The following is a 7,280-nucleotide window of genomic DNA, read 5'->3' as shown; positions in this document are numbered from 1 at the left end:
TCCTACTGTCATCCAAAGGACTTCAGGCAACTTTCATCAAAAAACAACTTTAAACCAATAAGTTAGGGTAACAATTCAAAAAACGAGTTGAAAAATTAGCTGAAATGATTGCATATCTTTTTTTTTTTAAGTGAGGAGGGAAGCAGGGCAGAAGGCTGGATGTAATTTAAGATTTTATAATTCATTCAGTATTAATATGTCTTTCTAGCTCAAAACAGATGATGTGCATCCATGCCAGATGTATCGTCAATGCATGGTCCATCATACTGCTGTTTTCACATGCCTCTAGAAAACAGAAAGAGTAAAGGAAATGTCAGCAGTAGTGGCAGGATTTGTTGTAGATGCTGCAGATACTCAGTGTACAGCCTTTTATTACAAAATGGCATACAACTGGGGCAAAGCATATTTGAGCAACTAATTAAGAATCGGCTAACAAAGCAATTGCTCAGGAAGGAATTTCAACTTTGTGTGAACATTTGCTGAGAGAGAAAAAATTACAGTCTGGCTCAAGTAGTTCAAATGGGTAAAATAACAAAACAGCAGAAGAGAATATAGAGGCTCAGGCAAAATCAAGCACTGTACTAAAAGGCGACATCCTAGAGGTAGTAGCTGCTTAATGGCAATCTGAAAAAATTATTCTAACACAGTGACATAAGAGAAGACTAAATGCAAAACTAGTGTTCAGAGAGTAGAAATCAAGTTTTCTCCTAAATCTAACCTTAAAAAATGTGCTGTCTTTTGCAAAAGTATGTCTTTGAGTTATCTCCCCTGAAAGCAGCTTGTGGTTGTTACTTCAGCAGGGGAAGTCTGAACTGCAAGCGTGGCATCTGCTGCTCGCGACCTCTTGCCGCGTGGTGTGGGGTTTGCACTGGCTCCTGCTAAGGGTTCTGTGCTGACTTGCCTCTGGGATCGTTATGCCTCCACCTGCCCGCTCCTTCAGCAGAAAAACTCTGTCAGCACCTCTAGCTCTTTCTAGAAAAGGCTTTTCATGCTAAGGAGCCACAGCAGAGCACTCTGGGGAAAAGTGAAAACAAGTGCAAAAAACCTGGAGTTGCTTAATGGAGCCCAAGAAAACCATGGTGCTTTACTTGGATTGGTCCTGTTCAATCTTACATAGGCTACTTTTTGTAATAATGTCCCTTTTAAAATAAAGTCCCTATTCTGTGAAGCCCAATTTTGTATATTTATTATTTGTGTGTGATAGTTTTTTATGTCTTTTTCACCTGGTGCAATATTCACAGCTGACCCCAGTTTAAGTTTAGGTATTATTTGATATGGCTGTTTCAATGTCCAGCAAGTAACAGTTGGATTCCAGACTTGGAGACGCTCTGTGTAAAATGAAAACAAATAGCTGTGTTTGCATACCAGATGAAAGATTATCATAAAACAACCTACCAGCAGTCTAGTGGTCTACTTTTTTGTTAATACTAGCTATTCTATTTTTATAAACCCCAGGATTAATGAGCATTTTTCTATATGCAACACAAATCTTCTCAGCTTTACATAATATTTTGTTTCTTATACTAGGGAGATAGGTTTACTTGCTATGAAAAGCCATCTGCAGTAACTCATTTTACCTAAATGTATGTTTAGGGCAAAAAATATTAGTAAAAGATTTCAGATCAGTTTACATTATTACTTGAAAGAGACTTTCAAGATAACTTGATAATTACACACTTTCTAACTCCATAATCAAGTGCAAAGTTCACAAATTATAAACATGTTACCTGTTTGTAAATATAAACTATTTGTAACATAAATCTATCTGACTGTGTATACATATATGGAAGGGACAACAGTAGCTAAAAGCCATTTCAAACATATATATTCTGCCTTTTTTCTTTTTTTTTTTTTTTCTTTTTTCAGAGGTTCAAATGATCTCTGAAATCAGAATGGCCTTTCTATGATGTAGCTGCTTGGCAAGCCAGAATTTTCATATGACTGAGCACAATGCCCACGCAGCATATCCTCTGTGTCAGAAACTTTGAAAAGTGACAAAATTGGCTCCTTGCATCAACTGGAAACTTCTATAGTGGAGAAAAATCCCTTCTTGCCGAATGGTATCTCCTTTCTAGCACCTATACATCGCCAGACAGCTCAAATCCTACACAAATTATAACCAACCTCAAGCTACTCTAACTTTATGTTCAGGTGCCAGGAGCAAATAATTTAGAACCACTCCTTAATGAGAGGTTAAGGCAGCTCTCGGTATCTGTCCTGTTATTGCTTGAAGGATTGGAAGGTGAGCAGAACCTAATTCACATCTTTATATTTGCATTACTATTATTTTCCAATCTGAGAAATATGCAAAAATATAAAAAGATATAGAGCTTTGTAATATAGTATCACGTGAAGTTTGAACATTATCATACCAAGAGAATTTGCATTATATACATAATTTATCATGTTGCAGGCACCTACATTTAGCCAACACATATCCTTCTGGGAGAAACTAATTTAGAATCAAAATATCCGTTTGTTTGTTGTTGTTTTTTTAAAGACAGCCCAGTGCCACGAGATCAAGAATTCAGAAGGGAACTGGTCTATTCTTCAAAATTGGCCTTCTGAGTGCTGGGAGATTTGCACCGCAGATCTGAGGTAAAATCAAACCAATACAAAAATAACATGGTAATTGTTCCTCTGAGAGCTAAACAGATTAATTAGACTACAGTTAAACAAAATGCACTTGATTAATCTCTGATTATGTCTTCACTGAAGTCACACTATAAATTATTCTTCAGATGATACCAGACCAAAAGTACAGATCAAAGACCATTGAAGGATAGTCTTCCTCCAAACATACATAATTTAGTAAGAGCGAAGCATGTTCTTGTATTTCATATGAAGGTACACAGTAAGAAAACTATGCATGCTAGAATGGTATGTTAGATCTGATGATGCACCAATGTGATTTTAAGACAGGTCTGGATTTGAAGGAAGATTCTTCGAGGCGGTTCTCCGTTATTTTCAAATGGTTACTCATAAAATAACATGATTATGGCTCAGTCCCTTGTCTCTGTCAATCTTTTGCCAAGAACACAGAGGGAAGGTCAACACAGGGATGACTTCATTAAAAGGTCATTGTTACTAGTTAGGGCATTGAGTCAGTTCTGGTCGCTAGAGAATGTGCTGGCTTTCCGATCCCATCTTTCCCAAACCACATGCTACGTAATCAGTCAGTGCTAAGCGTGGCGACAGTGGGAGGTGGTATAGGTGGGATGAGCATGTATACGTTTGGATTAGCAAAGACATGGGAAAGGTAACTATGAAACGAGCAGTGATGGAGCAAAATGGTTTTTCTTTCCTTTCATAAACTTCTGGGGTGGGTCTTAGACACCGTGTATTTTTTACCTTCATAGCCTGACTAGTTATAATCTCAAGACATGGTCAGGAATGTAACACGCTAGTACCAATGTACTAGAGTCCAATTTCATTATTAATAAGTACGTTCTGCTGAGACAGAGCCTCAGTTGTGCTTTAAGAGACTGATTCACAAAGAAACCTTTTGGGGGCCACAAAATTTTGGAATTCATTCTGCAAAAATGTTTCTCAGGAACACTAAAATTATTCCTCAAAGGAAGTGACACTACAACTAACCAGCACATTATTGATAGATCTGTAAAATATATTTAATTTTGAGACCAATGACTTATGCCATTATGTAATAGTAACTTTTCAGTACTTTATATTTTCAGATAAAATTGCAAGGCAATTTTACTTGTTAAAATTCTCATATTTCCTCCAATCAGTGCATAATTTCCTCAGAAGGAGCTGAGCTTTAAATGTACAACTAGATGAGCCAGTCAGAATAACAGATTCATAGTGCTGCGTCCTGAATTTTCACATCTTTTGTAATAGTTATTAGTTAAACTTTTGTTATTTTTAGGTATCTCTTTCTGGATTTCATACCCTTATTATGTAAAAAGCTGTGGTTCAGCAAAAACAATCAGAGCATGGTTGCCAGTATAATACTATTTCCATCATATCAACTACGTGATGACAATAGGTATGTTCAGCTAGGGCAATTTCTAAGATGACAGAGAATAAAAAATACGAAGGATTTTGCACGTCCCTGTGAAACATACAACACAATCTTTAATCACAAAAGGAAGCAGTGTTAAAATATGCCTGAAAATTAAATCAAAAGTAGGGATTTTTACTTCAGTTAATTCAAACCATTCAGACGTAAATACAGGGTTATAAAATAAACTCAATGTGACAAAAGCCATAGCAAACATAAGATATTTCCAATTTGGTAACGCAAAATATTTTACCTGCTGATCATTTCCTTAAACAGTAAGTGCAGAAGCTAAAAGCCATGAGAAACTACCTGTCAATTCTATTCAACTGATTTAAAATTAAATGATAGAATTTCTTGTCTCCCAGACTTCACACATTTCTACTTTTTACATATTTTAATATTTTTCTTGTTTCTTTACTAAAGGCTTCCTTCTGAAATGACAGCATCAATTTGAAATACATTAATTTTGAAATGTGTGTGGTGTTGGGATGGTTGTACTTTTATAATATCCTGTTTTCTTAAGGCAGCTCTGCTGTGATACCAACCAAAATAAATAAAAGCACTAGCTAAAGAGATGCTCTTTTTTTCTTTTTCTCTATATAGTCTTCTAAACCATTGTCAAATGGACAAACTGCATTATTTTTTAAAATGTAAATAGCCACATCAAGAAAATGTCTTTTTTGTACATCCAGACTGCGATGTGAAAGATTTGCTGTACCTACACCAGCTTTGAACAAAATGTCTTACATATTGGTCGGCAAGTAGCTATGCCTATATGGAATACCATCAGGACTAATTAACCCTGACTAATTTACCCTACTCATATTGCTGTGACATTGCCACTACATTTACGCAACAGATGCGGCTGTGGTGACTCAGACTTCTGTCACTTTCAGTCCTGACGAGAACCCTTTCCATCTAGAAAGAAGCCTCATCCTCTGAGAAATATCCCGGAGATAAAACACACAGTAGCTCGTAGTCCGAAAGATCACCATCTTTGTGTTTTCACAAAGAACTAAATCAAGTTCTCTTTTCCGATAGTCATAAGTCTCTGAGCGACTTAGTTTACACACTTGGGAGACTGCCATCTCCCATCTTAGATTTGACTTTTCTCAACGAGTATCATGGAAAATCATAAGGCCGCTGATGAAATGAGCTCTACCAACATGCAGGACTTAACAGAGAGGAATCCTCACAACCCCTGACTTAGTTTTCCAATTATTAACAGTGAGTACAAACTACATGCAGGATCAGGGAAGTATACATTCCAGTGAGTGCTTCTAGTTATGTGCAGAGGTACTATTTTCTGGATTGAGTTATAGAAGTAGGAAAAAATTTACCATCCTCTCTGCTCTGAAAGTGTATCTATCTATTTCTCTCAATACTCTTTACCTCATTTCAATAAAAATTAACCAGGTTAGCTTAAACAGTTTGGATAGCAGCTTTTTTTTCTAATATTCTGGAAGACTGGAAGGAACAGGTATTACTCTGAGCATATTTTCCTCACAAGTTAAAGCTGAGTCCCAAACGTCACAGGCATTACCAAATGAGCTCTGAGAAGAAAAAACACTGGATATTTTGTAAATAAACCACTTTGTTTTCCTGGCAATTGTTGATCTTTCTACCTTTCAAGAAACCTTCTGCAGTCTGATCACCTGCATGACAGAAAAGCTATGGAAGTGGGAGATATCTTTTGTATTTCTGAAGAGTCACAGTCAAGAGGCAATAGCTTTTCAGATGTGAGTTCCCGATAAATAATTTTTTATAGCTAGGATTTACTTGAATGAAGACAGGGACATACTCCGATAGCCACCGTATTTGGTGTAAACAAAATGTCTCGGTCTATATTCAAACGAAGCACACCTATGCAATTTTCATGGCATCATTCCCTTTGCTGGTATGTCAATGCAAATTCAGGAATGACTTTTTGCAGCTCACCACAATTTGCGTAACACATAGGTAACGTTGCTTGTTATAAAGCACCCTGGAAGGAAGCTTTAGGTCCCAGAAGGGAGTTTACAAACATAGGTAACACTGATGACTATACTCAAACGTGAGAAGCCTATGTATGTGGTGAAAGCTCGTAATTAGTTTGGTAACAGTGTCCACCTACATCACTTGACAATGAGTTACAGCATTATTACTCGCCAAAATGCACCGCCACTAAAGCTGAGTGCCATCATGAAACTGGTAGGACGTTGGCCTGTAAAAAATTCTGAGATTGCGGAGTCCAAAAGATGACAGCAATGTATTTTGGGCCCAAATAAGCCAATATGGCCTCTTTTCATGATGCTAAGAAACTAGAAAGATCCACAAAATCTGATCTTACTGAAAAATAATGTTGCTCCCAATGCTGACCATCCCTATCAGAAATATTCTCACCAAGCCTTGCTTGCGAACTTGGTCCACAGCTGCTGTGCAGCATAAATGAGCACATTGCCCAATACGGCGGAATCCTGCAGACACATCTGCGTATAGATGTTAATTCTTGAGGAGAGTTTACTCGTTGTCTCCAAAGAGGCTGCCAAAATACCTGCTGCTGTATCCTGTGCCCTACTTCCATTTTCTTTCCAGAATCAGCTGTGCTTAGTGCCAAAGTCTAGTAAAGAAAAGCGGTTTGGATTAAAATCTGGACTGTGCCAAACATGACAGCTGCAGTGGCTCCTTTTGCTGAGTCTTTACCAAGTACTTTTGTGAAAACTTCACAGGCGTGACACTGCTGAGCACCCCTGTGCTGCCAGGCCACCGCCCCTCTCCTCTCCCCTCAGGTAGCTTGGGGAGCCGGGCACCCCTTTCCTGCGGCCACAAGTGGAACAGTTTTATTTAAAAAACAACAAAAAAAAAACCACCCTTTTTTTTTTTAAGCTGGCATTAAAGTGGCACGGGGCGAGGCGGTGCCTCCGATCCCCTCAGGGGAGCGAACGCAAAGTCGAGTGGGGCGAAGGATAGCTCGTTGTCGGCTTTCGCCTGAGAAAACGGCGGGCATCAGGAGGGCACGGCCGCTGCTGCTCCTCCTCCTCCTCCTCCCGGCCCGGAAAAAAAAAAAAAAAAACCAAACCCCGCCACCCAAAATGGCGGCGGCGGCTGAGGGGACCGGCCGAAACACCTCGAAGGGCCCCCTCCCCCCACCCAGCCCGCCCGGCGCGCGCGCCGTCACCGCCCGCGTCACGTCCCCGCGCAGCTCCCTCCCCCCTCCACCTCCCTTCTGCCTTATTGGCCCCCGGGCTGGGGCACCGCGACCAATCGGCGGGCGAGGCCG

The sequence above is a fragment of the Aquila chrysaetos genome, chromosome 10 (assembly GCF_900496995.4).
Source record: "Aquila chrysaetos chrysaetos chromosome 10, bAquChr1.4, whole genome shotgun sequence".
Taxonomy (NCBI): Eukaryota; Metazoa; Chordata; class Aves; order Accipitriformes; family Accipitridae; genus Aquila; species Aquila chrysaetos.
Note: the sequence above shows the minus strand (reverse complement) of the source record.